The sequence below is a fragment of the Mauremys reevesii genome, linkage group 1, assembly GCF_016161935.1.
Source record: "Mauremys reevesii isolate NIE-2019 linkage group 1, ASM1616193v1, whole genome shotgun sequence".
Taxonomy (NCBI): domain Eukaryota; kingdom Metazoa; phylum Chordata; order Testudines; family Geoemydidae; genus Mauremys; species Mauremys reevesii.
The window spans coordinates 108176304-108202706 of NC_052623.1; positions in this window are offsets into that span (position 1 = coordinate 108176304).

Sequence of the window (26403 nt, forward strand, 5' to 3'; positions counted from 1 at the left end):
TTATAACAATAATTCTTGTTATTGATCCCTAAATGTATGACCTTGTACTTTTCACTATTAAATTTCATTCTATTACTATTACTCCAGTTTATGAGGTCATCCAGATCTTCTTGTATGATATCCCTGTCCTTCTCTGTATTGGCAATACCTCCCAGCTTTGTGTCATCCGCAAACTTTATTAGCACATTCCCACTTTTTGTGCCAAGGTCAGTAATAAAAAGATTAAATAAGATTGGTCCCAAACCCGATCCCTGAGGAAGTCCACTAGTAACCTCTCTCCAGACAGTTCACCTTTCAGACTCATTGTAGTCTCCCCTTTAATCAGTTCCTATCCACCTTTCAGTTTTCATATTGATCCCCATCTTTTCCAATTTAGCTAATAATTCACCATGTGGAACCGTATTGAATGTCTTACTGAAATCAAGGTAAATTAGATCCACTGTGTTTCCTTTGTCTAAAAAAATCTGTTACCTTCTCAAAGAAGGTGATCAGGTTGGTTTGGCATGATCTACCTTTTGTAAAACCATGTTGTAATTTGTCCCAATTACAACTGACCTCAATGTCCTTAACTACTTTTGCCTTCAAAAATTTTTCCAAAACCTTCCAAACTACAGATGTCAACAGGGATAGCTCAGTGGTTTGAGCATTGGCCTACTACACCCAGGGTTGTGAATTCAATCCTTGAGGGGGCCACTTAGAGATCTGGGGCAAAATCAGTACTTGGTCCTGCTAGTGAAGGCAGGGGGTTGGACTTGATGACCCTTCAGGGTCCCTTCCAGCTCTATGAGATAGGTATATCTCCATATATTATAACAGGCCTGTAGTTGCCCAGATCACTTCTTTTCCCTTTCTTAAAGATAGGAACTTTGTTAGCAATTCTCCAGGCATACGGTACAACCCCCAAGTTTACAGATTCATTAAAAATTCTTGCTAATGGGCTTGCAATTTCATGTGCCAATTCCTTTAATATTCTTGGATGAAGATTATCTGGGCCCCCAATTTAGTCCCATTAAGCTGTTCGAGTTTGGCTTCTACCTCAGATGTGGTAATATCTACCACTATATCCTCATTCCCATTTGTCATCCTACCATTATCCCTAAGATCCTCATTAGCCTCATTAAAGACTGAGGCAAACTATTTGTTTAGATATTGGGTCATGCCTAGATTATCCTTAACCTCCACTCCATCCTCAGTGTTTAGTGGTTCCACTTCTTCTTTCTTTGTTTTCTTATTATGATATTAAGGTATCATTTTAGCAGACCTCCATAGTTGCCTGTCTTTACCCTTGATGAACAACAGAGCATCACCATGTTCTCATGTCACTTTTGTGAGTTCAGTGCTACCTCTAAAAAGCTAACTGACCGAAGCTATGAGGACATCTCCTCACACTGATCACTTCTGGGTATAATGGCACTCAAGATGCTTACAAGTTTCAAGGAACATCAGATAATCAGAAAAGCCTGTTCCATTTGTAGGTTCTGAGGATGAGATTTTCAAAAGCACTCCACATTGGACTAGCTCTGAAAATCTTTCCCTGTTGGTTCAAGCTGTCTCTAGTGTATACATGATATAAATTCAAAAAGAGAAAGAAATGGAAAACTATATCAAGTATTCTGGGCAGTTAGGGAACCTGAGGCCTGTGGATACGATGGCAGATAATCCACAAGTATTAACAAAATGTGCCATACATAGCTTCTTAGCAACATTTTGAGTATTACGTGGGATAACTATATTGTCAAGTGTAATGACATCCTTCTCCCAACTCACATATAAAAAGAACTCACTCAGAACTCATAATTGCACTCAAAAGATGTCTCTTTAATGATGATCATTACCTAAATATTTCACACAGGAGATTTGTTCTATTAAGGATCTTTGAAATTACTTATAAAATTAATTATGTTTTACTTAAGATCTTTGGACCTGACTCATAAAGAATTATGCCTGGTTTGCAAGAATTTAGTGCCCTTTAATGAAATAAATTCTGTGTTTAATTCTTTCATATCTTTATCAATTATGTATATGTGGTTTCCTCTCTACTACATAGTCTGTGGTCATATAAGTGTGGGGAAAGTCAGAGTAACTATGGGAGAGCCTAATGATAACCTTACACTGGGTTGTCAACTCTGACTGAAGCTATTCTGGGAGATTTTTTCCCCCAACATGATCTAATGTCATTTTCTTAAAATAGCCTATTAAAATCTCCCGGATTACTTTCACTAGTCACCAGGAGATCGGTGCCTATTCTGGGAGACTCCCGGCCAATCCTGGAGGGTTGGCAACCCTAATCTTACATCATATAGTGACTTTCATGCTGAAAGATCCCAAAGTGTTTCACACAATGTAAAGCACTTTAGGATCTTTCTGAATGAAAGTCAGTATGCAATGTAAGGATCAGATCTTGCCAACATTTATGCATGTGCTTACCTTGACATCAGTCAGTCTCTCATATGCTAAAAACTAAGCACATACATAAGTGTTGGCAGACTCAAGGACTAAAAGACTCTATGTCACCTTTCAAAAGAGTAGGTATTTTAACACCATTATTTTACTCAAAGTCTTACTGTTGTTTCAATTGAATAAGTTGGTCCTGTCCTCAGAAACTGTTGTGTGATGTCGCTGAGATATAATTACTCTTGTGTTCCATCCAAGAGGTGGCTGAATGTCAGTGCTTCGGATAATATTGTGTTGGGTAAATAAAAATACTTCAATAGACTGGTGCAGGAGCTTTAATGGCTCACTTTCCACTCTATGCATTGTAATTCACCTAGCATCACATTTAGACCACAGAATGTCCAGGGTGAAATATGACACGTTGGGCCTGATTGTCCATTGCTAGGTATTTGTGTAGGCCTTTACGTTTTGATCTGGCAGTATTTTGCACCCACTTGGCATTTGCTTTACTCAGCAACAAATGACTACACAAAAGTGCCAGGCAGTGAAGAATCAAACCAGTGATATCTAACTTAGGTCATAAACTCTTTGAGACATGGACCATATATTTTATTTGTCATGCACAACTATGGTACTGTGTAAATAATAATGTATAATACTAATAAAGTCAGAGGTAAATAGTGGAGGGAGGGAGAACAAGAACCCTGAAACTCATTTCACTGCATTAATTACCACATTGCCTCCTCGGAGGGTTGGGGTGAGGGGCTGGGAATGAAAGGAACAGCTGGAGTGTATTTTATTTGTTTGGAGTTTTATGTTCTATAGCTGCACTATTCTCACTATTACTTCAGCTAATGCAGGGAAAGGTGACTGTTATGTATATGAGTGAATCCTTCCTGTCAACATGGGAATAGTGTTATAAAGGCAATGGTGTCTGGATTTTGATGGCTTGTTGACTAATACCTGCATTTGAATTCCCTGCTTTTTTTTTATATTAAACTCCTACATGTCTGAGTTACTTCACATGTTTCCTTTCTCAAAACAGCTGACAGTAAGCAGACCAACTGGAGGAGAAATGGTATCTACCAACATTGTGCAACCAACTGATGTATTTTTTTAAATATCTGGCACTGTGTGAAGTAATGGAACATTGTTCATACTATTTATAAAAAGCAAATAATCAGATAAGATTTCTTTTCCAAAATCAAAACTCACTCCCTTGCAGAGTTCCTATGACTTGGTGGCAGAGCTATCTGCGTCACTCTGCTTTTTAAGAAAACTACCAGGAAAAGACCTGAACTTTCATGGGTCAAAGGGATCAGATTATTTTATTAGCATAGTCTGGCACTTTCTGAGTATTTAAAAGCAGAGGAGATGTATGTCTCTAAGGGCGATTTGTCTTTAAAAGTTCCAGTAACCTAACCCCGTCTTCTAGTTTAGAGTAATTGGCCAAGCCTAGAAGAGTTAATTGAAAGATCAACAAAGATTCCCCTGAAAGCAGAGGAAGAAGTCTCACAGGAAGAAAAGCAACAGTTTATGAGTGAGTAGTTAACGCCTGAAAACATGGTTCTTTCTAAAGTTGTTAGTGTAGGATAATAGCAGGTAAAACTCTGGGTTTTTAAGGAAAATTTAACAACAAGAACTAAAGGTTCTCACAGAGGAAATCCTGAAGGCTATAAAAAGATGCTTTGAATATCAGAGTTTTTGTACATTTATAGTGTTGTAAAATTATAATCATTTACAATTAATAAAGGAAGTAATCCTCTGGGAATTGCCTTTAGATGCAGAACTCAGTGACATAGGAATTTGATGATCAAGGTCAGTACAGTAGCAAAAGGGAGAGAGAAGGAGGAGGAGAGTGCATCTGTATAATAGTCAGGATGACTTTGCTTATTGGAAAGATTAGAAGAGAAAGTGACTTAAGAAAGAAGAATCATTGTTCCTGATATTTGTGAATTGTGACTGATTGCGACTTACAAGTAAAATGCTTGGAGTGTTTAACGGTGATGTTACTAGAAGGTGACTGGCTGTTTTGAATGCCATACAAACTATATAAGTCAACTGTACTGCTACAGGAGCAGTTGGACTCCTGGAAATAATTGTGTGTATGTTAAAAGAACTATGCTCCAGTCAAAGAACTGTGAAAAAGAAAGCAACTTAAAAGTGACCAAACCTGGCCCACCTGATTTAGTCACAACTGAAGTTCATCTTTGAAAAATATGGAGAGTAAAGTGCCTCCAGTCAGCCAAGCCTTGTATCTAGTAAAACTGTTTTTCTTCCTGGGTACACTTGTGCATGTCATATATTATATCTGAGTCAAATTCCATCCTTAGATACAGGCACACAAGTCCCATCAACTTCAGTGGAAGTTACACCCAATGAGCTAGACTGTGCCACTTAGGCACACCCCTGCATCAACTGGGAGCCCAGGAAGTGCCTGAGAGGTGGTCAAGAGTCCTGTTAGTCAGACCCTCTCAGTTCATCAGAGGAATACATGATGTTGTGTGGGGCGAGACTGTACCTACCCGTAACCTGCAGCTCAGTAAGGTCAAGGGAGGTCCTTCTTGGCTCATAGACCCTGCCTGAAGGTCATAGGTGTTTTCTCTGTCTCAGAGCCAAGGTTAGCCATGCCCTCCTCCATTCCCTCATGAGCTTCCCTCCCTAGCATGGTTTGGTATTGTGATGCAGTCAGTTGCAGATACAGCTTTCTCCTCTGAATTGCAAATGCCTATATGCAGATGACCACTGATCCACCTGTTTCCCCTCCATATTGTCCTGTCCACTCCTATTCTCCTGCCACCTCCTGGCCATGCCCTAGAACCCAAGCCCCTTCATCCCTGCTTATTTTCTCACACTCTCCCTAGATGACTGAAACTCTCCATGCATTTGCCCTCTCTCACTCATAGACTCCTTTGATTGGGTTTTGTTTATCTGTTTGGAGTAGCACTCCCAGATCTATCATGTGCAAAATGACATCTGAGTGCTCGTGCCTGAATGGCTTAACCTGAGACTCTGGGTTCAGCTGGGTCTCTGACATGACTAAGTCAGAAGCACATGGCTGAGCATGGAAGAAACCTCTAAGCATTTTGAAAATGCGGATTGACAGCCCAGCTGCTCCATTGCACCTGGACCCACCTTGTTGGGCACAACCAAACACTTGTTCTGAAAATTCCCTTGAGTGCCTAAAACTGTACTGAACCCACATTTGAGTGTGTATCAGGCCAACTGCATTAGTGCAGGCTTTTGAAATTTTGACCTAGATGTGTAAAGAATTGTAAACATATTTAATTAATTTTTACAGGTTTCTAAACATATGTTCATTATGTCCCACTCATTACTGTCTGTCTGTTACAGAGATTCCAAGGTCTGCCCATCTAGTGTGCAGAGAGAGAGAAAGTACACATACATGTGTATAGTGGGAGGCTAGAAAGCCCATATCTTATTTATTTTTATTGTAACTTGCATGTTTTCCTTTTATAGAAAAAAAAACCTTTCTTTATTATTTTCCATTTACAAATATAATTACACTAGGAGGACAGATTGTACAGTACAAATACATTCAGAAAATGTTCTGTCATTAAACAAACCTAATATAAATGTTTTAGCCTTAAATTCAGAAAGGTTCATGAAAAAAAGATAAAGTTAATAAAGCAAGATAAGAATGTGAGGGAAGAAGTGAGTGCATATAACTAAATGACTAAGGTTTTGCATAGGCATCCAGATAACATTGTATTTTTCCAGTTACTTCTATTAGTTAACAGTTTTTCCATCAGTGCCAGTGCCGTTTTTAAGCATAGTCAAAAGAGAGATCTATTTTCAATTATCGTACAATGGCTGTTTTGATGCCTCAAACAAAGACTTCACTCCATTTCCTACTACTGATTCAGAGCCCTGACATATCTACTATCTCCAATACATACAAACAGGATGACAATAGAAAGTTAACAAGGAGTCCGGTGGCACCTTAAAGACTAACAGATTTATTTGAGCATAAGCTTTTGTGGGTAAAAACCCACACTTCTAGACGCATCTGAAGAAGTGGGGTTTTTTACCCACAAAAGCTTATGCCCAAATAAATCTGTTAGTCGTTAAGGTGCCACCGGACTCCTTGTTGTTTTTGTGGATACAGACTAACATGGCTACCCCTCTGATAATAGAATGTTAGAGCCCTGTGTGATGGGTTGGATCACAGAAACCTCCTTGGGGCCTGCCACCTGATGTGCTGAGACTACCTCTGAGCTCATTTTCCCTGGCAGCTTGGGACTTCAGTGTCCTGCCTGTTTTGAGCCAGACATGCTAGCCTGCTACAAACACAGACCCAGGTCTGAACAAAAGCTGTAGGCTTAACTGAAAACATCTCAAGAAGTGTTCCTGTCTCCAACACTCAGATGCCCAGCTCCCAATGGGGTCCAAACCCTAAATAAATCTGTTTTATATGGATTTATAAGCTTTATACAGGGTAAACTCATAAATTGTTCACCGTCTATAACACTGATAGATATGCACAGCTGTTTGCCCCCTCTCCCTCAGGTATTAATACATACTCTGGGTTAATTAATAAGGAAAAAGTGCTTTTATTAAATACAAAAAGTAGGATTTAAGTGGTTCCAAGAAACAACAAACAGAACAAAGTGAATTACCAAGCAAAATAAAATAAAACACGCAAGTCTAAACCTAATACAGTAAGAAAGTGATTACAGATGCAATCTCACCCTCAGAGATGTTCCAATAAGCTTCTTTTACATACTAGCTTCCTTCTAGTCTGGGTCCAGCAATCACTCACACCCCTGTGGTTACTGTCCTGTGTTCCAGTTTCTTTCAGGTATCCTTCAGGGGTGGAGAGGCTACCTCTTGAGCCAGCTGAAGACCAAATGGAAGGGTCTCCCAGGGACTTAAATAGACTTTCTCTTGTGGTGGAGACCACCTCCTCTCTCCTATGCAAAGTCCAACTCCAAGATGGAGTTTTGGAGTCACATGGGCAAGTCACCTGTCCATGCATGACTCAGAACTTTGCAGGTGGCAGCCATTGTTCACATCCTACCTTGAACATCCCCAGGTAGACCTCTTATGTGGATTGGAGTCTTCCAGGGTTCCATTGTCCATTAAGTGTTTCTTGATTTGGCACTTAACTTGCAAATTCCTTTCTTAAGAAGCTGACCAAATGCCTTACTGAGGCTACTTAAAATCAAACAAGTACACAGCCAATATTAATAACTTTGAATACAAAAATGATACATGCATACAAATAGGATGAATATGTTCAGTAGATCATAACCCTTGCAGAGGTATGTTACATGGCATATGTAGCATAAAACATATTTCAGTTATGTCATATATACGTTCATAAGCATATTTCCATAAAGCATTATGGGGTGCAACATCACACCCCGTTTTAACATATTGCTTTACATATGCTACCTTAGTGCTTTTGCAACTTTCTACAAGCAAAGAATGAGAAAAAGATTGGCATTCTCACATCTGCTCCTCTATTTGCTAGGTTTGCAAAGAGCAGCCTAGAATAAGTGTTCTGGGGTCTACTAATATTGGTTTAGATTTTTCATTTGCGAAAGTCTTTAAAAGAATTTGAAGCATCCTTTGTGTTCAGTCAGATGGTTTCCCCTGTTACTGTTGTAATGGAAAGGCTCATCTCTTTTCCCCTTTTTTCTCCTGGACTGTAATTAATAGGATTCTGCAGAGAGTTGAGCCACTTAAAAGAATTTCCCATAAGGTGGCTTTGTTGCTATATATGCTAATAAAGTCTACTAATGGTTTGCACCGTAAGTTAGACCAGCTCTCACTTACCTGTAAGTGGAAAGGTGAGGACAGTTGTTGAAAGGGAAATCAGTATGAACCTAGTGTGATGGGTGTGCTCCCCACATTGGCCCTGAAAGAGGTGAATTAGGCCAGGTTGGCCTAATTGACTGATAAGCTGAAAATGTGGGAGATTTAGGCTGTGTGCCCACTAACTAGGAGGAAGCTCATCTGTGAGGGAACAGGTGGGTTTTTTTATAAAGCCAGGAGGCTGCCAACAATATAGGGAGCACCATAGAGGTCCCTGTGATAAGGGAGAAGCAGCATTGGTGTCAGCGTCATCAGCATCCACCAGGGGTGAGAGCAGCAAAGCTGGTGTAGATACACACCTTAACTGCTTGCTATGGGGCCCTGGAGTGGAACCCAGAATAGAGAGCAGGCCTCGGTTCCCTTACCATCCACTATAGAGTGGTATTGCTACGGGCAGTGGATAGGAAGACTGCTGAAGTCACCATAGCCAGTCTGTTAATAGAAAATTACTTCTTTAGGATAATTTTCCACCTTCTTGTGATTAAATTTCCTCCTGTTTCCAGGGCACGTCAGACACTGTGCACAAAAACACTTGAAGTTCAAATCCTGAGGGAGGAAATCCTGATTGAAATAAGTGGAATCTGCAGGTGCTATCAGGATATGGTACTTGGGTGTTAGTCACACCTCACCTGCATCTCAGGAAAATCTGCTGTCACTGACGGAAAGAGCCTTTCCAGAGATCATCTCTGAAGGTTATCATTTTGATATTCCCAGTCTTTGAAGGTTTCTTCCAGAACATAACAGCATCCCAATTCCATTTTGCATTGAGCCACACTGTCCTTGGCACTTACTTCAGGCATAGGAGAGAGATGAAGGATCAGTTATTTTTCTTTCCCATTTAATATAGTTTTGGTAGGAGGTGCATGCATGATTAACTTTTCAATAATGTAAGAACAACAATGTGATGTCAGTGCATCAATCAACTTAATGAAAGATTGTAAAGTCAGATTCATTGGGGAAACAAATTTTATTGATTCAATTAAGTAACATTTTAAGAATTTTGCTTAGAATTAAAATATCCCCACATACAGAAATATATCTGATCTTACAGTATATAAAATAAGCTTTATACATTTCCAGTGCTTAAAGAAAAATTCCTTTAGGACTTACAGATTTGTGTTTGTTACTTATTTCTTGATCCAACCAAAAATATAGATCCTAATGTATAAAATGGCCCAAAATGACACATTCAATGCCCAATTGCTCGCTTTCATGATGCATAAGGGAGGTGAGCATGTGTGAGCTTTCATATTAAAGGATAGATTCTTACTTACAGTGAGAAACGCATGCTGCCACTGACTTTCTCCCTCTATCAGCTCTGGTCTCCTATGCCATGCTCACTGAGGGGTGAAAGATGGGGCAGGCGAAGAGAAAGGAATGGTCTCCAGAATGTTTGTGGGGAGTTACTGGGTGGAGGCGCATTGATAAACAGTAGAAGTGGAAAACCAGCTAGGGACATGATAAAGCAGAAAACGGCTTGATTCCCTGGCAGGTGCAAGTTATCACCACAAGGCTCAGTCAGCATGAATCAACCAGTACACCACTCACAGCAAATATGGCACTAGAGTTTCCTCATCCTCCAGGAAAAACTGGGCCACAATGACCTGGGAATTCCCTGTGGCTGCAGGTTTGGTAAATTTGTCTGAACAGGCCTTGCTGCATATCTTATGCTTGCTACCTGCATCTGAGAATAGTCTGACAATACGTTTCTGCAATAACAAAGATGGAGAAAGACTTCTGGGCTCTTTACTGGACAACCATGCATCCACAGAGTGGTCTGAGCATGCCATACGCATCTCCCCGGGTGCATAGGTTGCCTTCCAGTCTGTCCTTTCTATAGTGTGCAATTGTATGGCAGGAGATAAAGTTTTTCCATGCACATTTTATGACAATTAACAAATATTGAAGGACAAGTTGTGACTCATACTGCTCAGAGAGTGGAGAAAGGCCTCAAAGAACTTACTCTGCATTGGGCACCTGCATGGGGCTCAGACACAGTCTCAGTGATGAATGCCAACATCACGCTGGGCTAGAGTCACTGGTGATGCAAGCCTCCACCAATGGAGTGAGAGGGCGGTGGTGAGGGCAGGACCAATGCCTAGCTGGTCCAGCGCTGGACAGTATTGTATGCTGCAAAAGAAGGTGGAGCTGACTCTTCAGTATGAACTTTCCCCAGGACACTAAGTCTGAGTAAACCAGGATTCCTCCAGGGGCTTCTGCAGCAGCATGGCTCCTCTTTGATTATCACAACTCACTTCAGGCTGGTAACTAAAGCTAAGATCTAATCCTAAGGGCTTGTCTGAACAGAAAAGTTGTACTGCTTTAACTGCACAGGTTTAGATAAAATGGTACAATCCCCCCAACCTTGTCACTACAAGAAAGGGTTTGCCAGTGTAGCCATACCAGCAGAGTTATACAGGCAAACCCTCCTGGAAGAGACACAGCTTTTACCAGCAGAGGTGATCTTTTGCCAGTATAATTTATACCAGTTCCCGGAACAAAATAAGCTATACCAGCAAAATGAACTTTTTGCTCATATGACTGCATCTATATTAGGGCTTTTGCCAGCATAGCTGTGTTGGTTAGGGGTGTGGGTTTTTTTTCACTCTCCTCACTCACATAGCTATGCTGGCAAAATTTTAAGTGTAGACCAGGCCTTAGTGTAGACTCGGTCCTTCCCATACAGGAAGGGAGTAAGTTATACAGGAACCAGTATACCAGCATCCATGGCAGCTTGTAGCTGTATAACTATTTTGGTAAAAAAATAACACCTCTAACTGATTATATGGGTACATACTTTTTGTGTGTACCAAGCCAAAGTCTTAATTTTATTTTGTTTGTCTTATATACGGCTATGCTATTGACTTATAAATAGGCATTACCACCCTTGCAAACAAGCTTACAGCTCAAAGGCAGCCAGAGAACCAAAAAAGAAAACTATTTGAATAGGGAATCCATATAAAGACAGAAACTTCACTGTATAGCAATATGCTATGAAATGTAGTAGGATCACATATTTTCTTATTATATATATATATTAATCGGAGACAAACCAAAATAGTACATAAATGTTTCCATAGGGGTTTCAAATACATCTCCCATATCCTGTATTCTGTAAATAGTTCCCTTGAAAAGATGTAATCTAAGTAAGCAGTGTTGTAGCTGAAAGCTTGTCTCTCTCACCAACAGAAGTTGGTCCAATAAAAGATATTATACACCCACCTTGTTTCACTAATCTAAGTAAGACTAGTCACCCACTCCAGTTCTATTGGAGGCACTGTGTCTGATTTTTTCCACTAGGATAAAACCAATGAAACTCTGCTGAAAGTCATGGAGTTGTTACACTAATGTAAAACTGGTGTGGCACAGTAGCGAATCAGGCCCATCATCCTGACAGGATTTTAAGATTATTTTCTTCATCACCCCTAGCTGAAGCTGCATCCAGGCTTCCCTTCATGGTGACACATTCTTCAAATCAGAGAAATCAGAAGATCAAGGTTATGTGGGCCCAGAGCCTGGCTGCTACAAAAGGTTAGCTAGCTGTGGTAAAGGGAGCTTGCAGATTTGATAGCAGCCTTCAACTACCTGAAGAGGGGTTCCAAAAGGGATGGAGCTCAGCTGTTCTCAGTGGTGGTAGATGACAGAACAAGGAGCAATGGTCTCAAGTTGCAGTGGGAGAGGTCTAGGGTGGATATTAGGAAACACTATTTTCCCAGGCAGGGTGGTGAAGCACTGGAATGGGTTTCCTAGGGTGGTGGTGGAATCTCCATCCTTTGAGGTTTTTAAGGCCCAGCTTGACAAAGCCTTGTCTGGGATGATGTAGTTGGCATTGATCCTCCTTTGAGCAGAGATTGGACTAGATAACTTCCTGAGGTCTCTTCCAACCCTAATATTCTATGATTCTATGATGCAGCATGAATGCTAGTCCTATGCTTCCAAGAGCTCCTGGAGGGATTATGCCTCCTGAGGCACAGCTCCATTAAATTACCCGACAACACTCCTTCCCAACTATCAGAAAATATGGTTAGAGTATTCCTGTTGCCAACCCTTTTTGTTGACTCAATAGCATGTGGTTCTCTATTTCCAGACTACACTGCACCCTACTTGTGTTTGTAGATAAATGCCACAATCCAGCCCTCCAGATATATTCAGATAGACTAACTTTAAAGTTTGTGTCATACAGAACGATGTACATCTTCCCTTTTACCTATGTATGACTGCACTATTTGGTAGCATGTGAGTAAGAATCCCCTACAAAGTTTTGGAATTTGCAACATAAAATTTTGTTTCATATCCATTTTAGCCATAAATGCCAATTTCTGCTTTAAATGGTCAATGTACAACTCACAGACTATAACCTAGAAGTATACAACAACTGCATGGGCAACAAATGCATGCACAATTGTTAGACTGATTGGGGACAAGTTATTTGTAATCAGACTACTTGTTAAAGTAATCAGTTATAGAAATGGCTGACATTTTTAAAAAGGTAGCATAAAATTTTCAAGTGGGACTTAGGCTCCTAAGTGATTTAGATGCTTTTGAAAATGTTACCTGCAATATGATTACTTTTCAGGGGGAGGGGGGAAATATCATTGGATTCTATTTTTAGAACATTGTCTATAGGAAGATTATATTTTCTGACATCTTGGTTTTAAGTTATTTTATTCTGAAAACTGAAAAAATTCCTCAGGAAGAGGAAGCTGAGTTGGCTTCATTCCAAACTGGAGGAGGTGTTTTTCCTCCCAGAAGAACAGGATTTAAAATACGTGCTGGTAAAATGATTCTCGGCAATCTGGCTATGAATAAAAAAAGTAGTTTTAGATTTCCTGATCAGGACTGGAAACAGAAACATGGATCTTTCAGATCTAAACCTTAAAATTAACTCAGAGTTCCATTCAAAAACACTTCCTTGAGTCAACAAAGACGGAGGGCACTGCCAGGTCTTTATGAGAGCTTGGTGAATAAGGAGGAAATAAGGGAGGGGAAGACACCAAAGGACCATCAACAGACCTTCAATCCCTTTACACCCACCACATTCACATACAATTATGAACAAGTCCAGTTTTCAAATGATTTAATTAGCCCTGATTTGCTTGCTGAACACATGCATAAGAAGTTAGAACCTCTTTCTGACTTTGATGTGAAAGTATCATTGGCGAGACAACAGTAATTGCAGGAACAGCTCCATTAAACTAGCCAATACCCCTTCCTGGCTTTCAGAAAATGTTTAGAGTATTGCTGTTACCATCCCTTTTTGTTGATGCTATAGGACTTGTAGCTATGGGATCCTGATTCGGGGCTTTGTTGTGCCTATCTCCATTCCGTGTAAAAGAATGTCCCTTTATTCTAAGTTATTTATTAATGTTTTCTTAATTAAGCACTTTAAAAAATCACGTTCCCAAGCAAAGAAATGATAAGGTCAAAGGTGAGTTGTTTATACAGAGAAGGAGACCAGACTATAGCACCGAAAAATGGTGAGCACATCCTGTTATTGCTACTACAAATAAAAACAGTGCATGAAAAGAAACAAGACAAACTAGTTACCCAAGTTTCTCAAAAGGGCTTATTTTTAGCAAAATGACAAAAATGTCTGTGTTTGCACAGGAAGTCAAAATGATTGATATAGGCAGTAGAAGATCAGCTCCAACCCCAAACATAGGCCCCTAGAAGGAGTGTGTGAAGACAAGAAGTGACACCTCCTGGGAATGTGGAGTCTAAAATAACTCTATAGACACCATATTTTTTTCAAAAATGGAAACAAAATTCTTTTAATTTTAAATGCTAAATTGAAGGCTAGATCCTCCATGCACCAGAGAATCATTCAATGCACCTTGGAGAAGAGCACAGATTACCTTTCCACCTATATCTTCTCCCCGATACCAGCAGCTTCCAGGTTTAAACCAGCCCTGGTTCAAGTTAGAGCAGCCTCAGAGCTGCTCTAAATGCTGCTGGCAGAGAACCGCTCCCAAGGAACAGCTCACCTAGCCAGCGCTGCCTCACCCCCAAGAAATTCCAATTCACCCTTTATGCCACAAGTGGCATAAATGTGGCTTTGCCTGGCTATCCCCTTGGGGAATCCTCAACTGCTGTCCTAAGACTGCTTTATGTCCCCATTACTGCAGTGGTACAAAGGGTACTTACACAGGGATGAGGATTTAGCCCACAGTATTTCATCTTGTTATATTATGTGCCAAATACTGCTGTCCATCCGTACTTGTAACTCCTACTGATATCAGTAAGGATTCCACAAGTGGGAGGAAGGAGCTCTTAAGCATTAAAGACAGCTTAGCATCTAGATTATTTTTTCAAGATCTAAATCAGTATTACAAAAATGCTTTACTTACAAAATAAGAACAATGGGTAAAACCATGGCTCCACTGAAGTAAATGGGAATTTAGCTATTGGCTTCAGTGGGGCCAGGATTCTGCCCAATATGTTAATATAAAGTACAAAATTTCAATTATTGAAACTAATTCTGAGCTTTTAAAAAATATTTCTTTTATATGTTTGGTGAATGTTCATTATTATTATTATTAACTTGTATTAGTATTTCAGTAATGACCAAAGGTCCCAGACAGGCTCAGGGCCTAATTCTGCTGGAGTCTGAAAAAATTACATGGAGAGAGACAGTTCCAAAAGAATTTACAATCTAAGTCACCAATTCTACAATCATATCCACACACGAGGACCATAAATCACGTTTTAAATCTGAATGCAGGATCAAGACAAAAACTATTTGTTTCAATGTGTGTTCGTAGTGAGGGATTTGTCCTGGTTTGTTCAGGTTTGTCTATAAATGTAGGAATTGCTTGGAGTTGCTGAATTCCTTTAGTAATATCCTGCACAAGTGGGGGTTACTTGATTTAAAGCTGTCCAGGAAACATTAATTATACTAGTGCTTGGGGATTGGCTTTTTTGTTATCTTTATATTTTTTTAAATGATGGAATACCACAACTTGCTCATTAATTACACCTATCTCTCCTCAATGGGTCTCTGCTTTCTTTTGAAGATGAATCCAAACCACCCCCCAGCCAAAAGCCTGGCTTTTGTTTTAAAGGAGTCACTGTAGGGAGAGATGCATGCCTGATCCAAAACTCCAATTGATTTCAGTGATATCGGGGTGTGGAGGAAGGCAAACATCTAGACCTCTGCCCAAGATAGTGTCAAAGGTGCAGGGGGAAAGGAATCCTTCCATCTGGCTGTGAAGCAGCTCTTCAGCTGCTCTGCAGTTACTGCTTCATCCAAGCTGAGAGGACTTACTCAGGCTCGGTCAACACTAGCAACTTACGTTGGCATAACTGCATCACTCAAGGTTTTTCCACATCTCTGAGTGACGTATAACTACTGACCTAACTCCTGGACAGCACTATGTCAAAGCAGGGCTTCTCCTATCAACATAGCTGCCACCTTTCAGGGAGGTGGATTAACTGTACTGGTGGTAGAAGCCCTCCCCATCAGCATAGTTAGTGTCTGTAGTGAAGCACTACAGCGGCACAGCTGCAGCCTTTTAAGAGTAGACAAGCCCTCTAAGGCACATACATGAGACCCTGTGAAGGGTAGGGGCAGGAGGATTCAGGGTGACAGAACCCCCAGCCCACCTGCTATAGACTGTCATTCAGGGGACTAACAAGGAGCGCAGTTCCAGAGTGTGCAGGGGGAAGAGTGACCAGATAACAAGTGTGAAAAATTGGGACTGGGGGTAGGGTAATAGGGTTCTATATAAGACAAAACCCCTAATATCGGGATGGTCCCGATAATATCAGGATGCCTGGCAACCCTAGCAGAGGGTAAAAGATTTCTACTCCAGTGTCCAAAATACAAGACAGTGCAAGAAAGGGATCCCTGTGACCACAAGAAATCATTAAAAGAGCAAGGAGAAGGAATTCTGCTTCTGAGAAAAGAGATCATGGGTGGTAGGTATCAAAGGCAGTGGGAGGCTGAGCCTCTGCAAAAAGCCGTGTGTGCCCCTGCCCCCACTCCACCCCCAGGCTCCCTCCTGCTTCCCAGCACTGTGCTGCAGGCAGCTCTTCCCCCAAGGCTGAGGCTAATGGGGGCTGGCCTGTGGGACTCCGCCCAGTGCTCCAGGGTTGGGGGTACTTGGGCAGCCTGGGACGGTGGGTGCTGGGCTCCAGCGGGAGGGGTGGGAGCTTGGGCAGAAGGGACAGGCTGGGCTGGGGGCTAGCCTCCCCAAGTTTGGGGTTCACCCGCTGCCATGAAAGAGATTGATGGCATCATGCTAAATGGTAACCTATCACTAGCTCAAGAATTTACAGCACTGACAGAGAGACCAAACCCCAAACACAGAACTCAACCCTAGTGGGATGTATCTGCGCTTCCAGACACTCAAGGATTGTGACTTTAGTTTACACTTTGGCAACACTTGAATAGCTTGGCACACCTGTAAAGCATCATGGAACAGAACTCGAATTAAGTGACCTTGTTCCAGGCTGAAGGAGAAACATGAAAATGACCTAGAGACTAGAATGAGAGAAAGGAAATAACATGGTGAGAAGAGTAGGAAGAGCATGAGGGGTGAGGAGGAGAGTGACAGAGATGAAAGATGAGATGTAGGCAAGAGCTGTGATGAGCCCTAAAGAATTAGTCTGTGGAGTATATACTTCATGCAAAAAGATACAGGGAGCCATAAGGCAAGATAAAGTGGACTATGAAAGAACATAGAAATCATACTGATCAAAGAGCATTGATATATACACAAAACTAATTTGACAAACTGGGGGATAAACACCCAAGAGGTGAGGGGGAAGATGCAGGGGGAAAATAGCAGATGGAGGAGAGGGTTGGAAGTGAATGCGGAAGGAGGCCCAGCTTCCAGACTCTGTACATCTTTGCTGTGCCATGAACCTGAAGAGATGCAGAGGTTTGGCTATGGACTGAGAAGTTTAGGTACTTATCCAAATCTTACCTACACAATACTTAAATCTCTTTAAACATATTAAAACCGAACAAGAAATGCTTGCACAGCTTGCTCAGTTATTCATTATCAATAATATTCATTGCAAATTTGAGAATCATTTATGAACCAACTTTGAGACCGATCCTTCAAAATGCAGAGCACCCTTCAACTTCAATAAGAATGGAGAGGAGCCCTGTACATTGCAGGTTTGAGCCCGCTGATGAATTTATTCACTATTTGTAATTTCTTAATGAATAACTTATGCAAACAAATTGCACCGTATGGAGGCATTGCTTAAAGAGTGGGGTGTGACTGGCTGAGGGGAGCATGAAGTTATATATCCAGAGATGGACTTTCAGTTGTTCTCCAGAGTCACGGCTTTCATTCATTTTTATCCATTTTGTGTTTGTGTGTTTTTTAAAGAAAGTCTCTAGCTATTGTGATTATAAAGAAAACCTTGAAAAATGACCCAAGTGTAACAGACGATGTCAGCATGGAGTTTGCAGAGAGCCTGAAACAGTAGGTCTGAAACATGAACTGTCCTGTCCATTGCACTGCGTGCTAACTGAGATGCCACTGCTGATATTTTAATTGCCAGAATTATTCACTATTTCACTGCTCAAAGCATGTTTTCAAGAAGGAGAAAGTGTGAAGATCTAAACCAGTGTTTCTCAAACAGGAGTCGCCGCTTGTGTAGGGGAAGCCCCTGGTGGGCCGGGCCAGTTTGTTTACCTGCCCCATCCGCACGTCCGGCCAATCGCGGCTCCCACTGGCCGCGGTTCACCGCTGCAGGCCAATGGGGGCTGCTGGAAGTGGTGGCCAGTAAGTCCCTCGGCCCGCGCTGCTTCTAGCAGCCCCCATTGGCATGGAGCAGCAAACCGCGGCCAGTGGGAGCTGCGATCGGCCGGACCTGTGGACGGGGCAGGTAAACAAACCTGCCCGGCCCACCAGGGGCTTTCCCTACACAAGTGGCGACCCCAGTTTGAGAAACACTGATCTAAACCATCTCCACTGAGTGCCCACTCATCTTGGGCAGGCATTTAACAACAGGTGGCAGGGATGAGGATGGGGGTGGGAGTTGCAACTAGTTTCATTCTCGTGAAGTGGGGGCTCAGCTTTCAAAGGTTTGGGAAATGGGTTGTTTGCACACTGTTCAATATGACTGTTCACTATTTGTTGTTCAGTGGATGATTGGTAACCAGTCACATGATATTTTTCCAGTTTTTTGATTGGATGAATGAATCTTTTTAAATAGAAGAAGAATAAATACTCTTTTTTATGCTTGAATGCCCTTGTTCACATGCAAATATTGTTATTCATATAAAAACAGCCATTCCCCAAAGCTTCATCAGAACAAAAACCATTCAGTGCAAAAGCTCCAGATTAGCAGAAAACTTGGGACCTGAACATGGTTACATTGAACAGCCATTCAGAAATCATATGAATGTTCATGAACACTTATGCAATATTCAACCAGTTCTAGTGTTTCTTGCATTCTGCATACAATTAGGGTTTGAAGAAGGGAGAGAATATGACAATTCTTGTTTTCTCCAAACTGGTCCCTGTACTCCAACAGATTATGAGCAATCTTTCCAAACTGTGACCAAAAAATGTTGAAAGGTAAATGCTGTCTTGCGGGATTTAAAAAACAAAATCATATTAACACCTGTTAGTTTCTGTTTGTTGGTAGCCCAAACCAGAACATCTCCAAACAACTTGACTACATCCTTAATTTCAATGTCTGAACATCCAAGATACACAGGACATAAGAAGGATAGAAATGAGATTCTTCATTTGAAGATTTACTAAGAATCCTTCACTTGTTCACCAAGAGTCCTCAAAGAATGAGCTATGTTCTCATGTGGGTATAAAAATAGCTGCCTGGCCATAAAGTATTATACATAAGGGAGTGGAAAAGAGAGACCTGTACGAAACGTGGAAGACTGAGAGTTCCAAGGGTGACTTGGCTTCTTTTCCTCACTCTGTTTTTATAGCTGTAGGAATTCCTTATTACTTTTTCTCAAGCTGTCATCAGAGCAACAGAACCCGCTGTTATTTGAGTTTCTCTTCTCAGTAATTGGAGACAGCGGGAATGCAGTAAAGGTTGGTCATGAACGATAGGTTGTAATCTATCCACAAAATGACCCCACCTCACCTGCATTTGTTCCCTTGTATTGTGTTCTCACAGACTTCCAGTAAACATATCTGCCTCTCATTGATCATCTCTGATAGGCACACCCCTAATTGTGGCTCCATCTTGACAGGAAAATGGCATATGCATCATTGTGCTGAGATATTTTTTGTCTCTCTTTATGGGCACCATGTAACAATGCTGCTAATTTATCTGATGAAAGACATGCTAGCAAATGCTACACACAACCCAGATGTTTCCCTGCTGATATTTTAAGTAGGAGCAAATAACTGCGGTGATTGGGATGCCATTAATTCAAACTACTTGTAAGCAAAAAGAAGGTCTCAGCATTCCCTTTCCACCCTTGCACAGGGCCGCCCGGGGGGGGGGGCAGTGGGGCAATTTGCCCCAGGCCCCGGGCCCCGCAAGGGCCCCCATGAGAGTTTTTCGGGTCCCCTGGAGCGGAGTCCTTCACTCGCTCCGGGGGCCCCGGAAAATTCTCACGGGGCCCGGGCCCCCGGAGCTTCTTCGCTCCCAGTCTTCGCTGGTGGGGGGCCCTTCCTCTTCGGGATAGAAGGACCCCCCACCGCCGAATTACCGCCAAAGCGGGACCCGCCGCCGGAGTGCAGCCGGGTCTTCAGCGGTAATTCGGTGGCGGGGGGGGTCCTTCCGTTCCGGGACCCACCGCCAAAGTGCCTCGAAGACACTTTGGGGGCTGCACTTCGGCGGTGGGTCCCGCTTCGGCGGTAATTCGGCGGCGGGGGGTCCCCGCCGTGGGTCTTTGGGGCACTTTGGCGGCGGGTCCCGGAACGGAAGGACCCCCCGCCGCCGACTTACCGCCGAAGCAGGGCCCCCCGCCGCCGAAGACCCCGGGCCCCCGGAATACTCTGGGCGGCCCTGCCCTTGCAGAGCTCTTCTATGAAATGCCTATCATTTTTACACTGTTCTATAGGCCTAAAAAGTTAATTCATTTCTTCAGCCTCACCTCAGCTGTTTTCTCACAACAATGTTAATGCTCACTTAAATAAGCATAGCAGTTTTAACCTTTTGAACTCTTTCTCCTTCAACTTTGCCCAAATCAGATCTATGGTCTGGAAAAGCTGACTCTTGCTTCACCTCTGACAGATTTTCTTATTATCCCCTGCTGACCTGTAGAGAATTTGCACTGATGCCATTCCTCAGGCACCTACAAGTTGGAGATGGACGCTGGCTCCCTATCTGTCTGGCATGAGAAGCATCAATGGCATCCTATTTTAGTTCAATTTCTGCCAATGCTTGCGATAGATATAACGAATTCACTTGCACATCTGCACTCTTCTTTTCCACTGTCCTTGAATATTAAGGCTTCTGGAGCATAGTATACAGTGCAAAATTAGCCTCAGATAACCTGTCTACCCCAAAGATTTACTGACGAGCATGCTATCTAGGGAACAAAAGTTGGTGTGTTCATGTGGGGATGTGTGTGTGTGTGCTTTTTATGAGCCTGATTCTCCAGCTCTTACCCATTTCTGAGTAGCACTTAGCTCACATGAGTCATTGTCACTGAGGTCAGAAGGTCTACCTACATACGTACTACTCAGAGTAAGGGTCATAGAGTGAGGCCCTATGTTGTGAACCCAAAACTATAACAATTAGTTAACTGCAGGAAAGTTTTTTTTTTTGATTGATAGAATTTTTCCTAAATAAATAAATCTATCAAACGATCAATCCATTGTAATATTATCCTGGGGGTTGCCTGAAATTTCATTGAAGCTGGTGGGAGTAATAGCTGCCCTTCATTCAGGATCAATGTAAGAAGCAGTTAAGCCCCTTTTTGGAATAAGATAGCTGAAACAATAGGAGCCACTACCCAAAATGCAGGCCATGTGAAAAATAGGTTGGAAACTGAGCTACGTGGGTGGAGGAGTTTCACTGGGTAGTCATCGAAATAATAAAATTCATAGAAATGTAGGGGTAAAAGGGTTCTCAAGAGGTCATCTAATCCATTCCAACACACTGAGGCAGGATTAGGTATATCTTTTGGTATTGTTTTGGTGGAGCTGTGCGTGTGAGCAGGCACATCCAGAAAAACCACACGAGCAGACAGAGAAAGCAGCAGAAAGCCAAGGACTGTCAGAAAAATTGTAGTGTGATCCTGAGATAAAGCTTTTTGGGTTGAGTGTTGGGGGGGAGGGCGGAGGGAAAGCGGCTTGGAATATTGAGCAAAAAACTGTCCCCTTCTGTTTGATTCCTGCTATGTTCAGAGAAACATAACTTTGTGCATTCTTTATAAACAAACAGGAGTACATTAAAGAAATACCTGACTCCATCTATATGTCCTCCTAACAGAAACAAACCAAACACTGGCAAACATTTGGGTCAAAAGGGGTAACAGTCATGTAGCAAGCAGGATCTCAGTAATTAGGTACAGATGATAAAAAGTTAAGTGTCAGACTGTGAGATGCTCTGGTGCACAAGTAGCCTATCCATTCCCTTGTGCAACTATGCAAGAGCCTGTCACAACAGCAGTTCCTGAATTCCCTATGCTCTGGGAAGTGCAGGGACTGCTTGGGTGCCTTCTAATCTCCACCCCTCCAAAAACAGGACAGCAAAGAGAAGGTGGTGGGGAGAGGCAGGATGGAGGTGGGGCCATGACCCTGTCACTTATCCGCATCTGCACTGGCTCATGGAATGGGGTACACACCAAGGGAGTAACTTGCTCCATCTTAGTAAATAAAAATCATACACCCCTATGTGCACAGACAAACCCCTGACAAGATTGTAAAGGCATGAACTCCCCACTGCTTGTCTTGGGCAGCATGTCTCTGCATAGGTCTGTGACATAAATGCCACAACATATACCTAAAAGTTTAAAGCCCAACTCTGCCTCACTTATTCACATTGATTGGTTAGTACCTTACTCCAAAAGCTGTTCTACTGAAATCAATGAGACAACTCACAGCATATACTACAGCTCTGTTTGAGTAAGAGTGACAGGGAGAATCAGGCCCTAGTGATTTAGGACCTGGTCCAAAGCTCATTTAAACACCCAAACAACTTTTTTTTTAATATGGCACTCTGGCACTTTTGAAAATGTTACCCATACTCTGTCACAGCATTCAAAACAGCCTCATACATGTATCACTTTTCAGCTGGTGAACTCAAAAACCTCACCCACAGTAACTAGCAAATCAGACTTCTCTTTCTTTTCAAGTATTTGTCCTAAAATTCCAAAAGAGGAATCCAGTTGCCATTCACTAAATTTCACATTTTGGGCCTCATCGTGCTCCTATTGATGTCAGTTGGAGTTTTGCCATTGACTTAATAGGCTCAATCCTACTGCCATTTACCCTTTGTGTACCTTTGAAATCTTGGTTAGTGCTAGCTCTTTGATCTAGTCACCCTTTATGCCCCCAAGCACCAACTGAGGTCATCAGATGCTAGCCTGCTTGTTATCCAGTACCAAATGTCACAGTAGGTGGCCATTGCTTTAACCATTTAACACCGTCTCTCCAGAAATTGTCAAAAATACTGATCTTGTCTTCAAAGCAGACAACTCACCCTCTTCTTAATTATCTGTTTGATACATCAAATTGTAACTATTAACTATTCTGTATTCTTTATAAATATCTTTGAGATCTCTGGGCACCATGAAGTGCAATGTGCAATAAAGTTATTGCTGTGTGTTATATTATAACATCCCCGTTTAGAGAAAATAGCAATATTAGCTTTTCAGCCACATCATTTGGATCGTAGGGCATTTCCTATCCATCCTGAAAACTGATTATTCTAGCATAGATGGGTGTAAGATCATTATTTGCCTCCTATCAACACAGAATACACAGCATATTTTAAACTTTTTGTTAGATCATTCAGTATTAGATGTGCTCAAACCAAAGTCACCTTGATACTAAAAATCAACTTGTCACACATTAAACACTCTGGCTAGTGACTATTAAAGAAAAGTAGTTACTTCTGAATAAGTGTACCCTTTTCAGTGGCCAGATATAATTTTCAAGTGCTTATTATCCAACTGAGCTTGCAATTTTTAAATACCTTGTTCTATTATATCCATTCTATTACATACATTCTTTCAGCAATTTCCTTGTAAAATTAGATTTGTGCTAGCTTTCTCTCCCTTAAAGCAGTGAACCAGAGAACTGTAGTAATCTCTATTGCCTTTCATGCCAGATTTAACCTTATAATACACATATTAAATATAGATTAACATCTTGTCTTTGAGAAACTTATGTTTAGTAGAACATGCCAAAGTTTCATTAAAAAAAAATCAATATACATTTCATGGTTAAAAAAAAACAGGGTTTTTTTCAATGTTCTTCTTCAGTCACAATTATCAAGCTTTTCTGAAGAGTACAAAACATTTCACCTGTACTAGTGTGACTAGGCTAATGGCTGTTTCATGATCAATGTTTTTACAGTGTAATGAAACTTCATTGAACAAAATTACTTTTTTTCAGCCCCATAAATCATAATTTGGTACCTGCTAAAATGTGACAGTATGAAACTTTTTCCAATCTAATCTGTGGATTTGGAAGTTTAATTCCCAATTTAAAAATACCATCTATAAGAAATATTTGATTCCATGTTGAAAAACTTGTCTAAACAAAGATGCACTTTGTTCTAGTTCTCAACAATCTAGAAGAAAAATAAAGATGTAATTTCATCAGAAAGTCAGTTTGATTCCCCTTGGGATTCTGAGCAGTAATATTAACACAATGGAGGGTCGCTGTACTTATGTCCAGATGAACAGGCCTATGACAGCATCAATTAAACAAAACCATTATTTTCAGGACTTGTAGAACTGCAATTTGAACAGTCAGATGTTCACTTCAAGAAATAATAGCAATATATAATCAGTTGTGGAGAGTTGCTGTTGGAACCATCACCCTACAGAACTTGTGCAAATGTTACCACTCTGTTTTACTCAGATTTCTGGGGCCCGCAGGTTTCTATCCAATAGAAAAAAACTGCTACACTTAAACATACAATTTAACTCAGTTGCACATTTTGAAATTTTTGTATTGGCTCTATGCAGCAATGGAGACTCAGATCCAAGGTATATTTCCTACATGGCAGGGCAATAAGTTATTACTCTACAAGCAGGCATTTTTTTCCTAAAATTGAATAGGGTCTTTCTGGTTAGAGAGAGGAGTACTAATCAATGAGAAATTTAAAACAATTTGGAATTCTTAATTGTAACCTACTTGGGGTTTAGTAGACATGGCCCTTTTGAAACTTTATCCTGAGGCAGAGGAAGCACTGGTTGTTCCATGTAGAGGGGTCTGGAGAAAAAGAGAGTGACAGGTGTGCGTTGTGGGGGGGGTGGAGCTCTAGATGACAGCCGAAAGAAACAGAGCAGCTGACTAGGGATCTTCCAGGACAGGAACCAGAAGGAGTGCTGTGCCAGGAAGGAATCACCCAAGAAGGACAAACTAGAGCCAAACCCAATATCACTGTTGACCAGAGCTGTATGAGGCCATGAGTACTGGGGCTTGTGACACTGCATTGGGAAGAAAGAGGCAGGCTGTAGCCAGTCAAGTGGGGAGGTTGGTGCTCTGAGTAGGTTTGCAGAGCGCAGCAGAAGAGGGCACCAGAGGGGCTCACTGGGGAAAGTTATTGGTACTAAAGATGACCAGGAGCATCCAAGAGTTATGGTCAGACTAGAACTCTGCCCTAGGGTTCCTGTACCCTGAGCCTACACACAGTGTTCGGCCTCTGTTCTTTTATAATGTGGTACCACTGGGTCTATAAGACCTCATCTTGGATGTAACCCTGTTTTACCTCTTCTCTTGTTTTTCTGCATTCATCCGTCTGTTAATGAACAGCTCCCTTCCCTACATTCATTGTATTCCCTTCCTATATTCTATTTCAGTGAGTTTGTGTTTACTACAGGTGGCTTGGAATGGGTGCCCCCCTGGAGCATAAGGGAGTTTCCCTGCTGCATTCCTGAATGTGCCTTTTCTTGGACAGAGCTGCCTGTAGAGTGGACTGCATTTTGGCCACAGGGGCACTATAGTTACTTAATAATAGGAATACATAGGACCAGATTATTTATTATTTATTATTATTAAGTGCCCAGGAAATGTTGTCCCCATTGGTCATTATCACTTGGAGTACATCTACACTTTAAGCTGGAGGCATACTTTTCAGCTCAAGCAGACGCAGCTGTGCTTGCTCTGATGGAGCTAGTGCAGTACAAGTATCAATGTAACTGGGGTGGCATAAGCTTCAGGAGAGGCTAGCCACCAGAGTATATATTTGATGTCTCAGACAAGATTGTACTCAGGACAACTAGTCCCTGCCACTTGCCACTCACGCCGCAGTGGCTAGTAGCTATACTTCAATGTTTAGTGCATTAGCTTGATCAGAGCTAGCATGGCTTTATCTGCTCAAGCTGGAAATTACACCATCAGCTCTAAGTGTATTCACCCATAGTTGAATAATACGTTACTACAGTGCTTGAATCAGAAAGTGGAAGGAAAGATTTGGTGTGACATTTTGGAAATCAAAGGAGAGTCAGCAGCTGTTTGCATTCAAGATAACCATCTTTACATGAAAGAAGTTACAATGTTTCCATCATGCAAGGAAGAGTGAGCGGAAAGTGATGGCAGGAGAGATAACATCAGCCCCTGATAAGAAACTTTAAGATCTGAACAGGGATGAAATCAGGTGAACTAATAATGAGACAGCAGCAGAGGGAACTGTAGAAAAGACATCCTTAATGGCTATGCCTTGTGTGTCTTGAGCTGTTTCTATAGCCTCATAATAAGAAGGTCAAATTAGATCAAATAAAACAGGGTGGAATTGAACAGTACAATTAGGCCATAGTCAGAAAGTAATTACTTCTTGGTCCAGTATAGATTGCATGTTACTTCTTGAAACTCTATATTATTATCATCTAAATAATAGATGTTAGCCAGCACTGCAGCTGGGAGTGAACTGTAAAAAAACTGAGTTAAAAGTCACTTTGCTATATGTTATAACATCACAATGTATATTAAAGCTGTGATAAACTTAGAAGTTAGACTTTAGGTGGGAGAGATGGTGGTGGTTATACCAAATTTATGTTTATATTCCAATTTTGTCAGAGAAAAAATGATAAAGAGGAGTGTGGCACTG